The sequence below is a fragment of the Rattus norvegicus genome, chromosome 18, assembly GCF_036323735.1.
Source record: "Rattus norvegicus strain BN/NHsdMcwi chromosome 18, GRCr8, whole genome shotgun sequence".
Classification (NCBI taxonomy): domain Eukaryota; kingdom Metazoa; phylum Chordata; class Mammalia; order Rodentia; family Muridae; genus Rattus; species Rattus norvegicus.
Window position 1 is genome coordinate 27332292 of NC_086036.1, and position 21426 is coordinate 27353717.

General features: G+C 43.4%; 1 protein-coding gene across 4 annotated transcripts in view; it reads right to left on the reverse strand.

The window, feature by feature from the left end:
- The window catches only part of Sil1 (SIL1 nucleotide exchange factor), a 231934-nt gene that overhangs the window by 185766 nt on the left and 24742 nt on the right, over positions 1 to 21426 (reverse strand). Inside the window, exon 2 of one of the 4 annotated variants that reach the window (XM_008772025.4) lies at positions 6361 to 6518. The exons of the other annotated variants lie outside the window; for them this stretch is intronic. The gene's annotated coding sequence lies outside the window, so the exon portion shown is untranslated. The remainder of the gene's footprint in view (positions 1 to 6360; positions 6519 to 21426) is intronic. 4 annotated transcript variants of the gene reach the window in all.

Genomic DNA, 21426 nt, shown 5'->3' on the forward strand with positions numbered 1-21426 from the left:
TTGGAGGCAAGAGACAGACACAAGGGAGAGGAGTGACAGCCTGTGGCCGCTTCTATAGGCAGATGGTCGGGGTGTTTAGCAGGGATTAGATGTATCCAAGCCACTAAAGTTTAGGGCAGGTGGGAGGTTCGAGATAAGAATATCGATAAGGGCACACTTTTCCAGGCAGGGAAAGTAGCGCCCAACGATTGTGTCCAAAGGCAAGTTGAAATTGTCAAGTGTGTGTCTGTGTCTTTTATCGGTGATTCTGAGAAGCTGGGTGGGGGCTGGTTGTGTGGCCCATTCCAGGAGCTTAGGTGGGATGGCAAAAGCTACACCCAATGGTAAGCCACTGCATACAGTGCTCTCAGAGGCCAGAATTGCAAATCAGATAACCTGTAAGTGGAATTATAGACAGTTGTTAGGCGTCCTGTGGATGCTGGAACAAGGTTCTCTGAACCAGGCTTTCCACATCTAAGGCTCAGATGATACAATTATTTAAAACAAAGTTCACTGAGAAAACATGAGAAACCACTGTTGTAGCCTGCATGAAATATGACTTTCTAATTGGAAGACAGGCGACAAGTAGGGCGTTCCTTAATGGCATTTACCTGCAAAAACATTTGTGGCAATATGAGAGGACAGACATTGAGCATAGAACTTTTAACTATCCATGTAGTCTTTGACTATCTGCAGGTAACTGAAACATTATATTTTACTTTTAAGTGCCTGAGAGTCCACAGCTATTTATAATACCACATCCTTAAAAATCTGAAAGGGAGATGAATTTTAAAACATGCACATTTACATACGTGGGCAGAAACACACACACACACACACACACACACACACACACACAAGATCTGATGCCTCTCAACATAACTCAGAGACCCATAACTCACGGGTTTCACAATCCCACCCAACACCCAGAGAAAATCCAAGCGCCTTCTCCAAAAGATGGTGGGAGGCTGGGTAGGTAGCCAAGAAACAAAGAAACCTAAACTCAGCACTTGGCACACAATTAAGGAGCAGAGGATTTTAAATGCATTGTTTCTGGCTCTAAATATATCTACATTTATTACCAATTTGGGATCAGAAACTACATTTAGTTCTGCTGTGACCACACACTAAAAATACTAAGCAGAGTATTGCCTAGGAAACGGCAGCCCTACTTCAGAACTACCTCTGCCACGTACCCAGGACAAGCCTTCCTGGGCTCCCCTCAGATACTCGTTTTAGTAGAATTGTCACTATTCTGCCAAAGTCTCCTTTGCATCTTAGAAGACAAGGATGGCAGTGATACAAGTCTGTAATCACAGCACTTAGGAGACTGGGCGGGAGGACATTCAAGGTCAGAGCAGACTATATATTGAGTTCTAGTGAAGATTCTTTCAAAAAAAAGATGAGGGCAATGGGGTGATCAAAATACAATATGCACATGTATGAAAATGTCATAAGGATATTACTTGTGTATAATACATGCTCTGTAAAGTTTGAGACATTGAAAGTGACAAAAATGGGGGGAGGGGGTGAAACCATAATCCTACAAACAGGAAGAGCACAAATATAAGGTCAGCTTTAAGCTCCAGGCCTGCCTCAGAACCACAGCAGGGGACAGAGAGACAGAGAGAGACAGAGACAGAGACAGAGACACAGAGACACAGAGACAGGAAAGAAGGGGAAGAGAAGAAAGAAAGGGAAGGGGGAAAGCAAGGCTCCCTAGTTAGCATTAACTGTCAACTTGGCATCTTTTTTCAACTTGGTGGTCTGTTACGTCTTGTTAACTTAAGTCGGAAGGCCGCCATGGCCAGGACTCTTCCCTGGGCAGGTAGTCTTGGGCTCTATGAGGAAACTAGATAAGTAAGCCAGAGATCAAGGACGCAGGCAGCATTCTTCCACGGCTGTGCTGTGCCCTCTGGACAGAGAATGAGTTCCTGGATTGGAGGAAGTGCTGTGTGGAATAGCACGCAGTCTCGCTTTCAAGGTTCTTGACCTACTCCCTTTGATGACGGACTGTGACCTGGAAGATAAAACCCCTCCCCCAAGTCGCTTTTAGCCCAAAGTACTTCAGCACAGAAAGAAAGCTAGAACCTTGGGCTCTCTTCGGTGGTCAAGTTCTACGTCACAGGCTTGTCACAGCTGAAGCCCATCTGACTAGCTAGTCCATAAGAGTTAGGCATAACTGCCTGCCTAACCTAGTCCTTGATCCTCAAGGTCCAACACTGTCTGGCACTCAAAAAAAAAAAAAAATCTGCCAATTGCGTAAAAGCAAAAACAATAAAAAAAAATCATGGGCTAGCCAATGATTCGCCATTTTAAAAATTGTTTAGAGGACTGGAGAAATAGCTCAGCAGTTAAGAGCACTGACTGCTATTCCAAAGGACCTGGGTTCAATTTCAAATACTCACACAACAGTTCACAACTGTCTGCAACTCCTGTCATAGTGATCTGATGCCCTCTTCTGGCATCAATGGGCACCAGCACAGACATGGTACACAGATATACATTCAGGCAAAACACCTAAACGCATCTATTGGGATCAATAAAAACAGGTAAAGAAAATATTACCAAGGAGATAGAAATAGAATGATCACTGAAAGTTCAAGGCCAGCTAGAGCTACATAGTGAAACCCAGTCTCAAATGAAACTCCTTCTCAAAATACAGAAGAAGAAGCATATATATGAATTACTCATTTAAACAAAATATGTGTGGCCATATCCATGATCATATAGAAACCTAAAATTATAGCAAGCAGTGCTCAACAAAGTCTTTTATCCTAAAATGTTAATATTCAAGAAACATTTGATTCAAGAAATAAGCTCTCTTTCAACAATCTCTTGGATGACTCCTCAGGCCTGCTTGGCAAGTCCAAGATCAGACCATCCACCTATCACCACAAGGAAATATAGAACACATAGAGAAAACTACAACTTAGCCCTATTTGTCAGGGCAGCCTCCAGTGTGGGCTTTAAGAATCAGTGTGACTGGCTCCTAGAAAAGTGGTCAAGAAAGAACTGTCAAGGCAAAATATGAAAACGTTGATCTTACCCAGCTTCAAGACTAGAACTTCAAATAGGGAGTGCAAGGCAAAGGATGCCAAGACCTCACCTTGTTAAGAGTGGCAGCAGTGGGCAGGACGTGGCTCAGTGAGCAAAGCCCTTGACATGAAACCTTGGGGACTTGAGCTTAAATTCCTAGAACCCACATTAACACAAAACAAAAAGAGCTGGACATGGTAGCACATATGATGCTAGTGTTCCTGTGAGGCTGGGCAATAAAAACAGGAAAATCCTAGGAAATATATCAGTCAGTGAGTCTTAATGACATGTGTGGGGAGGGAGTGCTCATAAACACACACACACACACACACACACACACACACACACACACACACATCATACATAGATGGTTTAAATAATAAAAGGTACAGTGCTCAAATCCTTCTCAAACTCTTCAAAAAAGCATAAGAGAACACTTCCTTTTTCATTATTCTATGAGATTAGCCTAACCCTGATATAAAGGCCAGACAAAAACATTATAAGAAAATTACAGGCCCCTCCATAGGCATATAAATGTAAAAACCATACCTAACTGAACCTAACCATACTGAACATACCGTTAGTAAACCGTATCTAGTAGCATATTAAGAAGCTTGATCAAGGGCTGGAGACATGGCTCAGTGGTTAAGAGCACTAGCTGCTCTTCCAGAGGTTCTGAGTTCAATTCCCAGCAACCACATGGTGGCTCACAACCATCTGTAATGGGATCTGATGCCCTCCTCTGGTGTGTCTGAAGACAGCTACAGTGTACTCATATACATAAAATAAATAAACAAACAAATAAATAAATCTTTAAAAAAAAAAAAAAAGGAAGAAGCAGCAGCTTGATCAAATGTATCAACATGATCAAATCGCGTTTGTCCTAGGAAGTTTAACCAAAGTGGGAAACATATGATCATCTCAACTGATAAAGGAAAAGTGTTAACAAAAACCCAAAACCCTTTCTGAACAAAGGCAACCAGAATAGAATGGAACCTCACCAAACAATGAAGAAGACACGTGAAAATAGATAGGGAATGTGATGTTCCTGGGTAAAGACTGAAAGTCCTTCAGCCAAAATCAAGCACACGGGGCTGGGGATTTAGCTCAGTGGTAGAGCGCTTACCTAGGAAGCGCAAGGCACTGGGTTCGGTCCCCAGCTCCGAAAAAAAGAACCAAAAAAAAAAAAAAAAATCAAGCACAAGATACCTGCTGGGACACTTCAGAAAAAGTACCAACAGCCAGTGCAATTGGAAGGTTGGAAGGAAGACATCTAAATGAAAGGGAGAGGAAAATTATCTCTATGGAACAGAACATCATCTTGTGTGTTTTTAAAAAAAAAATCTAGAGAATCAACCAAGATTCTGCTAGAGTTCTTAAATGAAGAAAAAAAAATAGTTACCAAAAAGGAATGAAGATGGGGCTGGAGGCAGCTTGGTGGTTAAGAGCATGCACTGCTCTTGCAGTGTCCAGGTACCAGCACCCATAGCTAGCGACTCACCACAGCCCGGAGTTCTGCTCTGACAGCAGACTCCTCAGACCTCCGAGGGCACCTGCACTCACTGACCCACACAGACACAGGCAGGAATACATAATTTAAAATTTAAAAAGAGAAGCTGAAAGGTAATGTCACTTAAAACATCACCAAAAACAATAAAATGCTTAGGAATTAATTAACAAAAAAGGTGAAAGACGCATACTAAAAACTATAAAACACTGCTAAAGAAATTACCTAAATAAACAGAAAGACATTAAAAGGATGGGGTGTGTTAAAAGATTGGGGTGGATTAAAAGATTTAACACTATCAAAGTGACAATTCCAAAAAGAAAGAAAGAAAGAAAGAAAGAAAGAAAGAAAGAAAGAAAGAAAGAAAGAACAGACAAGTCAACCCAAAGCAACACACAATTCTTCCCAGTGGTATTTTTTATGGAAATAAGAAAAAAAAATCTTCACATGGGATTTTAGAGGACCCTAAATACGCAAAAAATCTTGAAAAAGAACAAAGTAGGAGACAAAAGTTGAATTTATACAAGTTCCTATTTCAAAACTTACTATAAAGGTCAATAAAAAATGAAGAATTGACATAAGATAAACATATAAACCAATGGGAATGAACTGTGGGGACAGAATACAACACATGTGCATGTATGTCATCTCAATGTAGAATATGTTTTTGATGCAGAAAAGATAAGTAGATGCAGATGTATACATTTAATTGTTTTTAAATTTTATCTTCAAAAGTTTTTCCACATCAAAAACACATTCTAAATTGGAAAAAAAAAAACAAAAATACAAGTTTAGGATATAGCTCAGTTGGTAAAGTGCTTCCTTGGCATGTGCAAAGCCAGGGCTCTCATATGCCCAGCACTGGGGAGAAATGTTTACAGATCAAATTTGATAAGATAATATCGGGGTACTGGAGAGAGGGCTCAGCAGTTAGGGGAACTGACTGCTCTTCCTAGACCCACATTAGAATCCCAGCACCCACACGGAAGCTAACAACTCTAACTCCAGGCTTGTTACTCCCACACAGATATACATGCAGGCAAGGCACTAATACACATAAAAACAAGTTTAACTTAAATGTTTTAAAAAGAATATAGTATCAGAATACATAATACAACTCAACAACAGAAGGACAAACTCAATTTAAAAATGGGAGCTTAAACTTTGAACTTCTGGTCTTTAACTACTACCATCTAAGTGACAGGAATACAGCCCTGTCAGAGCACTTCCGAAAGCTTAGGTTCTACGCTAGGGCTGAAGGGTAACATGGCATTAAAAGTCCTCAGTCTCAGAGTTTACATCCGAAAGCTTAGGTTCTACGCTAGGGCTGAAGCGTAACATGGCATTAAAAGTCCTCAGTCTCAGAGTTTACATCCGAAAGCTTAGGTTCTACGCTAGGGCTGAAGCGTAACATGGCATTAAAAGTCCTCAGTCTCAGAGTTTATGTCCAACTATCCAAATGGCCTCATTACAACCCTGATTGGCACAGCAAGAGCTTGTCCATTAACAATTCACTGCATCAGCACTACAGAGGAGAGCAATCAGCGTGGGAAACAGCTGATTATGTCGGCAGCTGTAAACTGAGTGTTGTCACTTCTCCATGTTCAACTATGTCCCAGGTCTCAACAAAGAACCTGCATTTGTCCAGTATCTATGTCAACTACAGTAACCAAACTTGAGTTCAAGAAACGGTATTAAAACCACCTAGGAACTGACAGTTAAATAACTGTTTACTAGGAACAGTTTAACACTTTCACCTCAAACGTCCCGTGTTCTGTTAGTTACTTCAGGGTATTGGACAACAGTAGGAAGCACACTGCTCTGACGAGTCGTACCTGGGGCCCAACTTTGGCATGGTATGGAGGAGGAAAGATGCATATCCCTGGGGAAGCACCAAGAGTTGCTCAGGTTTTCTTCTAGAGTCTCTTAATGAAGTGGGTTCTCTTTACAGCTTTGCTGGTCTCCACAGAACAGAACATGGCCAACAAACATTCTGAGCGTGGAAAAGAACCAAAGGCAGCTACAATTATTTTTTAAAGGATAGTTTTTTAAAGCACACATAAACCCAAGAGAGTTATTTTTCCCATCTGGTATCTGTTCTTAGGAATAGTATATCAAGAAACATTCATGCATGTGAATAAGGGTTTGTGACAGCAGGTAGGGTCAAGGGGCCTTGCAAGATGCCACCAACCAAATCCCAGCCTGCCAGGCGTCATCAGCCTGCAACTGACAGAGGTACAGCTAGCCAACAGCAGCATCCAGGATGGGAATTTGCAACGGGATTCTGGGTTCCAATGAGTGAGCTTGTGATGGAGATACCAGCGGGACCCGGAAGTCTCTTCGTGTCACAGTAAGCTTGGGGATGGCTCAGCAGCTAGCCTTCTCCCCGAACTAGATCAGCTAAATGAGAGCAACACGCCACTGACCTGCTCAAGACCAGTCCACTTTACCCATGGCTTTTAGGCAGAGTATATCTGGCTAAAAATCAGAAATCATTAAAGCCTATAGTTCAGGTGTGCCATAACACAGCCCCAGGGAGTCATAAGTAAGACAACATCTTTTGTAATTTTTATTTTATGTAATAGGTGTTCTGACAGCATGTATGGCTGTCTACCACATGTGTGCCTGGTGCCTGTGGAGAAAGAAAGAGTCAGACCCACTGGAACTGGAGTTACAGATGGTTGTGGGCCCCATGTAGTGCTAGAAACCAAACCTGTATGTCTGCAAGAGTGCTCTTTAACCACTAAGCCATCTTTCCAGACCCAAGATAACAATTTTAAGAACAAGGGTATGAGAGATGCCCAGTCTTTTCCTCGTCTCAGCATTATAACAAGTAACTCAGCTCATTATCGCTTCCTTACAGAATAGCTCCCTCAGTCTTGGTTGACCTTACTTTGTCTCTGTTGCTCAGCTCTCTCTATGTCTTCCTCTATTTTGCCTAAGAGTTTGTCAGATGAGAAGCAATTCTTCACAATTATTCCATTCTGCCTCTAACCACTCACACTCTTCTTGTGGTGACTCTCAAACTAACAGCAGCAGCAGCAGCCTCTGGTAATGCCAAGAGAAAATACTAACTTTGAGAAGTCTGGTTAATACTGCAGGCTCTCACCATGAGAAGCAACCACTCCCATAAACAACCAGTAAAGACACAAGCCCTGGATTCAGAGAAGCCAGATGTTTAGCTTATAATTCACAGAAATGTGGAAAGCATCCAAAAATCACAAAAAAAAAGTACTATGCCCACACAGCACTGATGTACAGCCTACTTACTACCTGAGGCTTACACCCACACAAAAGCCATCTCAACCCTAGATGTGTAGTTAACAAGCCAATCCTAAAAACGTATTTTTGCAAATTGTTCACCCTCTCAAACAGCACTATAAAAACAAAAATTCATACATTATGAAAAAATTTAAAAATTGGAACATTTATATCCAGTTGTTACTTCGACACATTCAACTGGAAGATAATACACTTCCATAGGTATTGTCAAGGCCTGCAACACCCTAAATATGCACCAGATGCTAGGGTGTACAGAATACGCAGAGATACATATCTGTCCTAGAAGCTCCCAGAAGGACAAGGGACACACTAAGTTAGAGTCCTGCCAAAGACAGCGAGTGCAAGCATTGTATGGGGTCACAGAGGGCACACCAGAAGAAGAAGTAAGCTTGGAAGATCCAAAGTGGAAAGCAAGTTAGCCAAAGACAATGAAGGGAACAACTCGAATAGAAGCTACCCTGCTTTTTGAAGACTTAGAGACCCAAAACTTGGTGCATGCGTTCATTTCAATGAGTATATGCTAGAGCAAAGGCTGAGGAGCGACAAGGAAAATAGACAAGGACCTTTCCCACACAGACTTAAGTTCTGAATACATAACTCACTGTACTGTCCTAGCACATCTCTGGAATCTCTCTTTTCAGAAAGGCCTTAAAGGAGAAAAAGAGGGGTAGAATGAGGCTGGCCATCTAGGTAGATGGATCAACATAGTCTGTGACCTTAGCTCATGAGCTCATTCCTTAGCCTTGTAATTCAGAGGTAAACAGATTTGGAGTTGGATTGCATTATCTATTCACAGAGACATAATGCAGTGAATGATTGGAACATCAAAGCTACATGGGATCTTCAGCATAACCTTCATGCTGCCTCAACCTGAAGGATAATCCTACCTTAGTCTCCTGTTTGTTTCACACTCAAGTCCAAAACTGAACCCTTGTTTTTCACTCTGTATGCCTGATCCTCCTCTGGAGCTGCCCAAATGAGTCAGAAGCACATGCACGCTGGATACCAGTTTTCCCTTTCCTTCCACCCCTACTTATCAACTACTATCAGTTTATTTACCAAGCGTTCCAATTCCCCATGTTCCTGTTCAAACCCCTAAGTGCTGGAAGCCATTCTCATTTTAAGAGAGGGCAACCCCCTAGAGGCTTTCAGTAGGTCAGACTCAGGCAGAATACCACAGTGAGGAGGCAGGAATCATGCAGCTTTTACTTGCTCAACCCAGGATTGCTGGAATAACCAACGTCTACTCTCCTGAACTCTTAAAATAGCTCTCAATAAAACTCTCTTTTCAAAGAGTGGGGCAGGGACTGAAGAAAAAGTCATCCAGAGACTGCCCCACCTGGGGATCCATCCCACATGCAGTCACCAAACCCAGTCATTACTGCTGATGCCAAGAAGTGCTTGGTGACAGGAGCCAGATATGGGTGTCCCCTGAGAGGCTCTACTGATATAGATGAGGATGCTTGCAGCTAACCATTGGACTGAACAAGGGGACCCCAATAGAGGAGTTAGAGAAAAGACTGAAGGAGCTGAAGGGATTTGCAACACCAGAGGCAGAACAACAGTATCAACCAAACAGACCCCACCAGAGTTCCCAGGGACTAAACCACCAACCAATGAGTACATATATGGAGGGAGCCATGGCTCCTGCCACATCTGTAGCAGAGAATGGCATTGTCTAGTATCAATAGGAGGAGAAGCCTTTGGTCCTGTGAAGGCTCATTTTCCCAGGGTAGGGGAATGCCAGGGCATTGAAGTGGGAGTGAGAGGGTGGGTGGGAGTGGGAGTATCCTCATAGAAGCAGGGGGAAGGGAGAGGGGGTATGGGATAAGGGAAAGGTGATAACATTTGTAATGTAAATACATAAAATATCCAAGAAAAAGAAAGAAAGAAAAGCACTCACAGCCCGTTGAACAATGACAGATACCAGAGGTTTCAGGGAAGATCTGGCCCTGCATGGATTCTTTAGAAATGTCACTGCTTTAAGAGCCCAGAACCTAAAAGTGGGGCCTATGGTCATAGAACTCAAATCCCAAGCAAAGAAAGCATGGCTTGACACAATGACCCTTCCCTGGCCATGGAGACAAATTCCAAGGAGAGCCAGTGAGCTGGAGTCTGCACTCCCACCTCATCCTCCATCATCCTCCATCCCGCACAGCCAGGAGGAGAGTCAGAAGGTGGAAACAACACATCTGCTTGGCAGACGTACAAGGCAGTCTTCAGGAGGATATGGGTATCCACAGCACGCTGGATCTGCTCTCCAAAACAAATACAAAACAGAGGAGAGACCCAATCAGTCCCTCAGCCTCAGCCCACTGGAAATGTTTCCTCCACCCTATTTCATGAAATTGGCCCTCATAGCACTAAGAAGGAATAAATGTAGCTGAATGAGCAGCCCTGTGAAGAAAATGAACAAATAGCAGAGCGAGAGGCCAGAGAAGGAGCAACAGGAAAGAGAGGAAGAAGCTCCTAATCACACACTCTTTCACGTATCTCCGTGCCTGTGAACACAATCTGCACAGGATGCTGGGAACACAGGTGTGCCCAGACTGAAGGGAGAGGAGCAGAGAAAAGCACGCTCACTGCTCTCCCCGGCTCGGCAGCTTTCCAAGTGTTTCTTTACAGCCTCCTGTTTTCCTGACATTAAACCATGCCTAGCAGCAGGCAGCAAATACAAACTTCACTTTTTAACATACCTGGTACTTCGGGGCCTTATGATTTCTTTTCTAAGGAGCCCTCCTCCTTCATCTCCTTGATTAAACATTGATTTCACTTGGCTTTCACTAGGTATGTACATGGGGGAAACAGATTCCCAGAGATAACTTGCCCAACAACAGGACTGTGCGAGCCCCAGTGACTGCACAGTTGGGTCTCAACCCACTGCCGATGGAAGAAAATTAAAAAGCTCACAACGTGGAGTTTAAACTCCAAGCCAAAAGGAATTACTTTCCCACAAGCGTCTCTGTTGGAGTTTTGGTTAATAGAAAAAAAAAAAACTTTTTTAAAGGAAAGGAAAAGAAACCCCAAGGATATTTAACATGAAACTTAGAAATTCTATATTTTTCAAACTCCCTTGCAGGGAGAAAAGGCAGAGAGGCCTTTATTTCTCAGTCCTACTTTTCAAGACTTCTTCTGTTGATATGACATTGTTGTAAAATTTTTCAATTTGTAGAGAGCATGGCTGAGGAATTTTAAGCTGCTGTGCAGACGCTGTGCAGTGAGACAAGGTTTGAGCAGCTGCTCTCCAGCGCGGACCGCCAAGCTCAGCAGCACTGCCTTGGGCGACCAGGCTGAGATCAAATGCCAGGCCCTCAGGCCTGTGGCAGGCCAGCCTCCTGACTCAGATCCCCATACAGGTGGGGATCTGGAAAAAACAGGTAGCCCTCATTACTCTGTCAAAGGATCCTGGGGTACAAAGATCAGCAAATGAACACTCCTTGATTACTCAACAGCCACTGCATGAATTCAACCCTATCTCCTGCTTTATTAAAAAACTGTATTTTTCTATGACCCTCAAAACTACAGACTGTGGGAGCTGGAGAGCTGACCCCATGGTAAGAGCACAGCTGCTCTTCCAGAGGTCCTGAGTTCAAAGCTGTGAAGGCTACTCTTGGGTGTCAATTTAACTATACCTAGGATAGCTAATAAATGACTTTTTGCTTAATTTGAAGTGGGAAGATTCATTTCTAATCTGGACCTTTGAGATGCCTGTAGTCCAGGCCATACCTTCTACCTAAGTATGCATCTGGAAGAAGGACGTTTGCTCTTTCTGTTTGCTTTTTTTTTTTTTTTTTTTTTTTTTTTTTGGTTCTTTTTTTCGGAGCTGGGGACCGAACCCAGGGCCTTGCGCTTCCTAGGTAAGCGCTCTACCACTGAGCTAAATCCCCAGCCCCTTTCTGTTTGCTTTTACCTCACTAACGAGCCCACTCCCTCCCTAGCATTGGAGCTTCACTGGAAGCTTCATTGGATTCTGGAGCACACTGAAGCCCAGCTGAGACCACCAGCCTCATGGGCTGAAACACCACTTTCCATTCATAGGCAGCCACTATTGGGTTAGCTGGACTACAGCCTGTAAGCCACTCTAATACATCCCCTTCCAAATACGGAGATTCATTCTGTAACTTCTCTTACCCTGGAGAACGCTGACTGACACACAGACCAAATTCTACACTCCAATCCCACACCACCCAGCCCCAGTCAAGGTCTGCAGCTTTGTCTTCTGCCCTTACACAGCCTTTTCTCCACTGCTCTGACACCATCTCCTGCCACCAGGCTTTTGCATGTGCCAATCATGTTGCTTGGAATGCCACATCCTCCTAGCCTTCACCTGACAAATGCCATTAGGTTTCCACTTGTTCAAGAATAATTCAAGTTCTTTTTAGCCTCTGCTTTGCTACTCTATTCAGTTCTTTTCCCCGGCATTTTACATGGGTCTGCCCTATCCTAAGACAACCTGCTATCTCAAGAGTCTTAGATGATCACTTGATACTTATTTTAAACTCTGCATTTATACAGAATGCTGAAGTAGCCCAGGTGGTAAAGTGCTTGCTCAGCATGTGTAAAGCCCTGAGTTCAATGTCCAGCACTGCAAAAATCCAGTACGGTGTGACACACCTGTAACTAGCACTGGGGTAGCAGGAGGAGGAAGATTCGAAGTTCAAGGTTATCGATGGCTACATACCCAATTCAAGGCCAGCCTCAGTGAGAGATTCTGACTTTTTAAAAAAATCTGCATTTATACAGAACAGGAGTTACAGTCCCATCTATAATGAAGACTGTACATAGAGGGCGCAAAATACCAGAAAAAATTAGAAGTGCAACAAGCCACCCTCCACACAGCCTTTTCCCTACTGCTTCCTTTGGTTCCTTCTCACTGTCATCTTGACACAACCTAGAATCACCAAGGAATAGTTTTAATTGAGGAATTATCTAGATTGGTTTCATTATCAAGCATGTCTGTGGGAGACTGTCTTAATTACTAACTGATATAGGAAAACCTGGCCCACTGTGGGTAGTACCATTCCCTTTGGAGGAGGTCTAAAGCAGAACACAGGCAGCACTGGTACATGTATTTCTCTATGCTCTTGGCCATAGATATAATGTGACTAGCTGCTTGATAGAGTTCCTGCTTGGACCTCTCCTCAGTGATTGACAGTAGGTAACCTGGAATTGCAAATCAAATAAACCCCTCAGTTGCTTTCTGTCAGGTTATTCTACCATACAACAGAAATAAAGCTAGAGCAATAGCCCTCAAGTGGATGTTGTCAGTTCTGTTGCTTTCCAGAGAGATTTAGCACACATATAGCCATTCACTGGCATGTAGGCATTGATCCTCTGGGCCTGTCCTGGATCTCTGAATGTTAAAGTTACTCTATATAGCTACCCATTCATTTAATCAATATGAACCTCTTTGAACCAAGAATCGTGTTCCCTATAACACTATGCTCAATGCCCTGTACATAACATGCATGATCAATGTTTATGATTTAATCATGGTAAGAAAATCAAATAATCCACTCCTGTTCTGGAATTCCAATACAACAACAACAACAAATTCTCCAGTGTAGCATGAGGTCAGGGCCTGCCTTTCCCACTTCAAGCCTCTTAAATCAATTTAGTCCATACCAGGGAGACCTTTACTCACGTAAGGAGGTTCTGACACAGTCTTTCCACCATCATACCAAGAGAGAAACCAGTGTTGTAAAACACCCTTTTAATGAAGGAACTTACAGCCTGTTAGTATAGATGAGGGGAAAATTTCTCAAGGAACCAGAAATAAATGGAAGGGAATAAAAGAACAGAAATTAATGAACACTGTAATTATCCCCTGAAGCTGCAAATCAGAACAATTCTCTCTAGAAGACAAGTATGAAAAACAAGATAGGATGCTTCTGGGATGCATTCATGAAACAGCAGGTAACAGAACAGATAAAACGTGTTTGCAGTAACTCACCAGGGACAGCTACCTTTTGGCTAATAGCTATCAGGCACTGAATACCACTGTAAAAAATTATATGCTTCCTTTATTATGGAGTTACAATTATCCATGGGAATGCAGCACATGGCCATTTTGAATAATTAACTAGGAATAATTTTATATCCCCACTTAGTCTTAAAAATCTAGGCAAAAGCAGACAATTTTTTTTAAAAGCCAGATTATACCTCCCTATCTTAGATTGCTTCAGTCAAAACAAGAAACTACCATGACTGGTGTCATAAATAACAAACATTTATTTTCTCAACACTCCGGAAGCTGGAACCTTAAGATATGGGTTGTAGACAATTCAGTTTCTGGTGGAAGACCTCATTCTAGCTTGCAGAGAGAGAGCGAGCTGCCTGTTTACAATGTCCTAATACAAGAAGGAACCAAAGGAATCTATTTTGAATAAAACTTTTCAGTAGGGGGTGAAATAAAGTTTCAAGTCCCCAAGACCCCCCTGGGTAACTGACATCCTGGTTGGCAAATCGAGCAATGCTGGGTGAGTTGCTCTGTCACAGCTGAATAACCCACCCAATGGGAACAAGATAAATATACCACAGAGACGTGTTCCAAAGGAAGTCCTCTATCCCTACGTCCTCATTGGTGGGGTAACTTGGCGAAGACGTGTATGGTTGGGAGCTTAGCCACGGTGACATTCCAGCTCAGGGTCACAGCTCAGCTCCAAGTCTGTTCTGCAGCCATGATCGATCAGTTTCGGCCCAAGTACAATAATTGTCATCTGCTTAAATAACTACCAAGATGAACATGCAGAGACACAGTCAGCATCCAAGTCTGCTGTGGTCCCTGACCACCTCATTCAAATAAAGATCTTCCTTTGTGTGCACTCCTGTGCCTGCATGAGTTGTTTTGGATTTTCAGTCCAAACCAACCTTTCCCAAATGTATGCACAGAAAACATGAGAGAGAGAACACAAGAACCAGAGTGAGTGAGTGAGTGTAAGAAGCTCACTGGTGGGGTAGGGATTTAGCTCAGTGGTAGAGCAGTTGCCTAGCAAGCACTGGTGTCTCTTCTTACGGGAACACTAATCCTAGGGAATCAAGGCCACACACCCAGAGCTGGGACACAGCTTGCAATGCATGACTTGGAGGAGCACATATTCAGACTATAACACACTCTGAAAGAAAAGCCCCCATTCCAAGAAAGAAAGAGGGAAGCCTGGGAAGAAGTAACCTGGGAAACATCCACTTACAATGGGAGTGACCAGGAGAGTGATGAAGAGAACAAGTTTTATGACAATAATGTTTTATTGTAGTATGTATGTATGTATGTATGTATGTATGTATGTATGTATGTATGTATGTATGTTTTTCATGACAGGGTTTTTCTATGTAGTTCTGGCTATCCTGCAAGTCAGTGGTCTGTAGATCAGGCTGGCCTCAAAACTCAGAGATCCACCTGCCTCTGCCTCCTGAGCAATGAGATCACACCACTGCCAGCTTTTTTTTTAAGACAATGTCTTGCTATGTAGCCCAGGCTAGCTGCAAACTCTCAAACTAGCAATCCTCTTGCTTTACCCTCTGCCCTAGTTTGCTTTTCTGTTGTTGTGATGAACGTGACCAAAACCAAGTTGGGAGATGAAGAGGCTTATTTTACCTATGCTTTACATACAGTCCATCATGGAGGGAAGCCAATGCAGGAACTGAGGACAGGAACTGAAGGCAGGAACCTAGAAGCAGGAACACTTCCCTGGGAAGCTCCCTTGTTGTGCAGGCTGCATTCTTACACAACCCAGGACCACCTCCTGAGAGACAATACTGCCTGCAGTTCACCAGATTCACCCAAAGCGACCATTAGTCTAGAATATGCTCTACCGTAATGGAGGCCATTCCCTCAGCTGAGATTCCCTCTTCCAAGGAAACTAGTCTGTCACCCTGGCAAATTAACCAGCACTGCAGGGACTTCCTGACTGCAGGGATACAGGGGTGCCCTGCCATGTCTAGCATGGCATCCTGAGTTAGAGAAGCAGACAGAATTGTTTGGTAAGCTATTTTTTCTTTTTATAATGTAAGGTTAATTCTGGTCTTGGAGAGATGGCTCAGAGATTAAGAGTACCAGTAGCTCTCCCAGAGGTCCTGAGTTCAATTCCCAGCAACCACAGGTGGCTCACAACCATCCTCAATAGAATCTGAGGCCCTCTTCTGGCATGCAGGTATACATGTAGAATACATAAAATATAAATAAATTAAATAATATATATGGTTAATTTCATTGTATTTATTTAGGGTTTTTTTTGGGGGGGTGCATTAGTGAGATGGCTTAGTGGGTAGAGGTGACAGGTGGCAGGTAAAGGTGCTGTGTCCCCTTACCTCTACATCAGATGGGTATGCCCAGTCCCCTGCTCCAGAGCATACTGAGAGGTGAGGAATCCAGCATCCTCTCTGCCTCGGGACCCCCAGAGAATTCCACTGTGATTTAGGAGCTGTGATTTCTGACTGAAGTAATTCTGGTGAGATCCAAAGGCTTTCCTATTCTCCAAGACAACCCCACAGTCCTCAAAGACCAGCCTCCTTAACAGACCTTGCAGTGGAAAAGTCCTCTCCTGGCCACAAGGGATCTCTGGCCAGGCAACTACTCATGGGATCTGCAAGCCTGGGACAGCCTTAGCCTGCTCAAGCACTGCTCCCAGCTGCTATTCAATCTACACATCCTATAGCAATTTCTCTTCCTCATCTCTTCTGGACAACTGCCAGACCCACAAGCCCACCAGAGTGAGCCCAACAGTTCCACCTCCAGATATGACTTCCAGCTCCTATCACTGGAAGTCCTCAATGCCCTTAAAACTCGTGGCCAGGTAACACAGACCTTCTAATAAAGTACCCCAGATATATTTCTCTTTGCATAGCACCCCAGAGGCACTCCAGAGATACCCCAGAGTCCTGGTCAGACTAATGAGTGACAGATAGGACTAATGTGTCATCCCTGCACAGCTCAAAAAGCTACAGAAAAAACAAAACAAACAAACAAACACCCTGCAATTAATTACCTGAGACTGGGTTTGCTGCTTCACCAGAGGGAAATGTGGCAAGAAGTCATAACTGACTATTACTGGGTTAAAAACTAGAATTGGAGGGAGACAGTGGAAGTTAATACATGGATATGCTTAAGATACATTGTTGCATTAAAAAACAAACCAACAAAAACAAACAAACAAACAAACAAAAAACCCATGACTTCAAGTCTAGAAAAGAAACAAGTACTTATCCAGAATCCTACAAGATAAACTGCTCCAAAAAGCAAACCCACCAAGAAAACAGAGACTTGGTTCCAGTCAAACCAGAAGCAGCAGAATGACCTAAACCCTGTTAATGAAGTCAACAGCACTTTCCACAGAGCTGCCACTCTCCAAGCCCAGCCTCCATCCAGAGCAAAACACCAGCCAGCCAGGACTCCCCTCATTTGCATAGTGGAAATAGCTAGGGTGAGGGATTTCCCAAAATCTAGCAAAAACAAAGGAATTTCCAAGTACCTCGGGGTACTCCGCAGCCTACTGTCTCAGGCAGGTGGTTCTGTTTCTCCATGCCTGCTTCATTCTTGTGCTATACTCAATAAATGTGCTTTCTTCTAAAAGAGAAGAAAAAGAAAGAGGTAGAGCCAAGACTTGACAAAAACCAGGAAGATGGTGACAATGAAGACAAAGCAAAAGACAGATTCAAAGACACTGCCTGAAAAAGCTTAGAGTGATGTGGCCAGGAGCCAAGAGACTCTGGTAGCCACTAAGAATAGAAAGAAACAAGGATCAGAATCTGCCATACACCTCCAGAGGAAGCACACACAGCCCTGCCAACATCTGGTTTCTTGCTGGTAGCAGCCATTTCTTCTGAGAAGATAGATCTTGGCTGTCAGAGCAGCCACGGGAATCTAGAACAAGCAGTTAGTAAAGCCAGGCTCTGATCCTGGGTCCTAGGACTCCACGCTTGCACTCTCAGGACTATGTATTGCTCTTTTCCTGCAAACAGCCTTCCCAAATCAGGCTCTACACCTGTGAGTGTCTCTGACAAGACCTGAAGCAGCCAGGACTGACAGCTCTTCCTGCAGAGGAGCCTCCCTTTCTTCCACTTAGCAGAGACTGAGACAACTTCTTGGTGTTCTCATGAGTACATACAGAGCATCCAACATCCTCACGAGAAAGCACTGCCTAACAAAGGGTCTCACCTAACTGATTGTGGGCACTTAACTGTCATCCGCATCCAGCAGGTCCTAGCTTGTGATGCTCCACTCCATCTAGTCCACAGCTGGATCTCCAGAGGGGAAAGGGTGTGTCAGCCCCAGGCAGTTCACCTTCCCTTCTGCCCCAAAAGAGACAGCTGTTCTGTTCACCACTTGGAGATGCTAAGGAACACTAGGTGGCCCCTCTCTGGAAGCCTTCAGGTTGAATGCCAGAACTGAATAGACTGGAATAGAGGGGCCTCAAGTTAACCCACTCTGGAATTAACGAGCAAGTTAACAAATACAGTGTGTCAGGACAAAGTTATCGTAAAATACATTTTAGAACTAATCTTGACAAGTAGAGTTCAACTTTACTTATAACACTTCAAAGTAAAACCAAGTGTGGTGCTGTACACCAATAATCCCAATACCTGGGAGGCAGAAGCAAAAGGATGTGAAGGCGATGGCCATCCTAGGGTACAGGAGAGAAAAGGGCAGGTGGCAAATACATCAATATTTTGTTTTGTAAAATATAATGATGTTCTCTCTATGGCTGCTATGTTATTGACTCTTTGTTGATAACCAGTTTGGGGTTCCTAAACCATCAGTTTAGTAGACTGACAAAGGGAAAACCTAGAATCTACTAATGTAGTTGTAGCTAACAAAACACATGACTGCACTCGAGCACAGACAAATACGTAAACGATAAAAAATTCATCCTGAGAAAAAGAATAGTTGAATACATTGCAGGAGAGCAGTAGGCTGGGCCATAACTAGATCACTGCCCACCAAACCTTTGTGTTTGTATTTTTGAGACAGTTCTGTGTATTAGGCTGGCCTCAAACTAACGATGTATCTGACGGTGATCTTGAATAACTTATCCTCCTGCCCCCATCTCTCAAGTGCTGGGATTACAGACATGTGCCACCACAGCCAAATACGTCAAACTGTCTGCCTGATTCAAAGGAACTGGGGGGGGTAGGGCTTACAGCTATCACATGTAAAGACCTTAGAGGGACAAATCCACAGATCTTTGGTTTGAGTCTCTACAGTGTTCAAAGTCTCAGAGACTTCTAATAACTATCCAGAAAATTTCTTCCATTCCTCACAAAGATCATCTGGAAAATACTTAATCCCTGAAAAAGTTTGTGAGGAGATAAGTAGACCAGGCTTGCCCCCTGCCAGATGACCAATACCTAGACACAGTCTACCACAAGAAAATAGGAGACAGTCTTTATGTCCAAGTGAGAAAAACAAAACAAAACAAAACAAAAAAACCCTTAAAAGGAAGAAATAAGAGGACAAAGTTCAAACTCCTGCTTATTATGTATCAGGAGGTTCTGGGTTTTTAAGCTTCTTATTAAACATTCTGGCCTCACATTCATTTTCTTTGCTTAGTCCTAATTATGGCTTGAGCTCTTTTCAAATGGGTCCCCAAAGATGTTGAAAAAATTAACTGAAAGGTCAACTTGTTTCAAGGGAACTGCAAGGAGCCTCCCTGACATCTTGCTCTGAAATGATACTTTGTAACTTCATAGGCTAATACTCCAAATTAATCAAGGTAAAGAATTCACCATTTCCCCTGGTAAGGCTCATACAGCTAGAGGGGCAGAGAGAAGACTGCTCAGAGGGGCAGAGATGAAGCATTCACTCAGAAGCATGTGAACAGTAACTGTGGAGCACCAGCCTTTAAGCTCAGCACCTGGGAGACGGAAGCAGGAATACTCTGTGAGCTTGAGGCTAGCCTGGTATTACCATAGCAGGTTCTAGGCCAGCCAGGGCTACAATACTGGGACCCTGTCTCAAAAATTAATTAATTAATAATAATCTTGTAAACTAGTCCCTAAATTCTACCCAGTCCACCTGACCAGAACTCCAAAGCCATATGACACTCTAGGATGCTGGACAGTGAGGAACTAGGGCAGCAAAGCAAGGGGACACAGAAGAACTGTAAGGAAAAAAAATAGGACCGGAAGTCCTGCTGCTTCTCCTGAAAGGCTAGGAAGTCCTGAGTCAAGTTTCTGAAAGGTTAAGACCATGAAAGGGAATATTAAAATAAATTGAGAGAGAAAGCAAAAAGAGATCAGAGAAGGAGAGTCTGACTGTACCAGGTTTGCAATTTGTCTGCTGCTTTCAGAGCTGAGGTTCTGAGTACCAGATTTTTTTAAGGTTTATTTTAAGAGCTTTGAGGCCTCTTGGGGGAAAAGAAAGTCACTAATTCTATCTTTCAGAGTCTCTGGATTTTGCTGCAAAGGAAGGCATTTGCATGAGGATGAGCTCTCTCTTACAGAGGAGTCTTCCTCAGAACTTGGTCATGCTCCTGCATGTGTGAGCACATGTGTAAGAGACATCTGAGAGCTGTTCCCACAGCAGGCATGTGCAGAACCCAGAGCAGAGCTCAGAAGCCAGTCCTCCAAATCCTTGTGAAGACACAGTGGCAGCCACAGTGGAGCTCTCACCTGAGAGTTAATCTAAGAACAGGGACCCAATGAAGCCCAGACGAAGGTGTACGATTGTTCCTTCTAACACAACAACAAAACAGTGACCCAATTAAAAAACAAACAAAAAACAGAAAAAGAGAGTAAAATAGAAAGCTTGATTTTATATCACCAAAATTTAGGCTGCCATCGCCCTGAAGGGGAGAAGCCCCTTCAGTTTGAAGACTCAGCTAATCCGAGTTTACAGAACACAGAATCCTGGTTAGTCAAAATGGGGTGGGAGATGCATCTTCCCATTCCAACCACCTCTCTACAATCATTAAAAAAGAAAATGATACAAGCTCTGCAGAGGTTACCTAAAAGCCTGTCAGAAGACAACTGAAAATGTCTGAGAAACAGCACTTCTTTGACCAACTGCAGCAACAGCACATGGACAGGAAATGGAGTCAGTGAAGGAGGAGAAAGGGATTGAGACCACTTAGCTTAGAAAAGACAGGAGAGGGCAAAAGAATCAAAAGGAGATTTAATAATGATTTCTAAGACCAGAGAAAGTTGCTTGTGAGAGGCTCTGTACCTAACACCCACCGTCTGGCTCCAGAACCTCCAAAATCCTGCCTTGCTGGCTTCTACTTGACATTCTTCCATTAAAAGGAAGAGAGGAAACATGGTTTAAAATGAACATTTGGAGAACTACAAACCAAAAGTTATCCCAGACAAAGCATGGTTAGTAACACGGCCAGTGAGAAAACTGAATTCGGATGGAGTAGAAGCACGAGTGGCCACGTCCCCTCGGTCAGCCACAAGACCCTCAAGGAAGGGGAGGAAAGAGAGGAGGGAACCGACCAGACGGCTGCTGCTCACTGAGACATAAAAAGTCCAACATCTAAGTCAGGTGAGGGAACGGTGTGCTTTGGACGCAGGCCGAGGAGAAGGCATGCTTGGCAGGGGGCAGCAACAGTAGAACTTAAGTGACTGTTTACCCAGACCTGCCATGGCTCTATCTCAAAACCACGCAGAGCCTTTACAAGCTAACC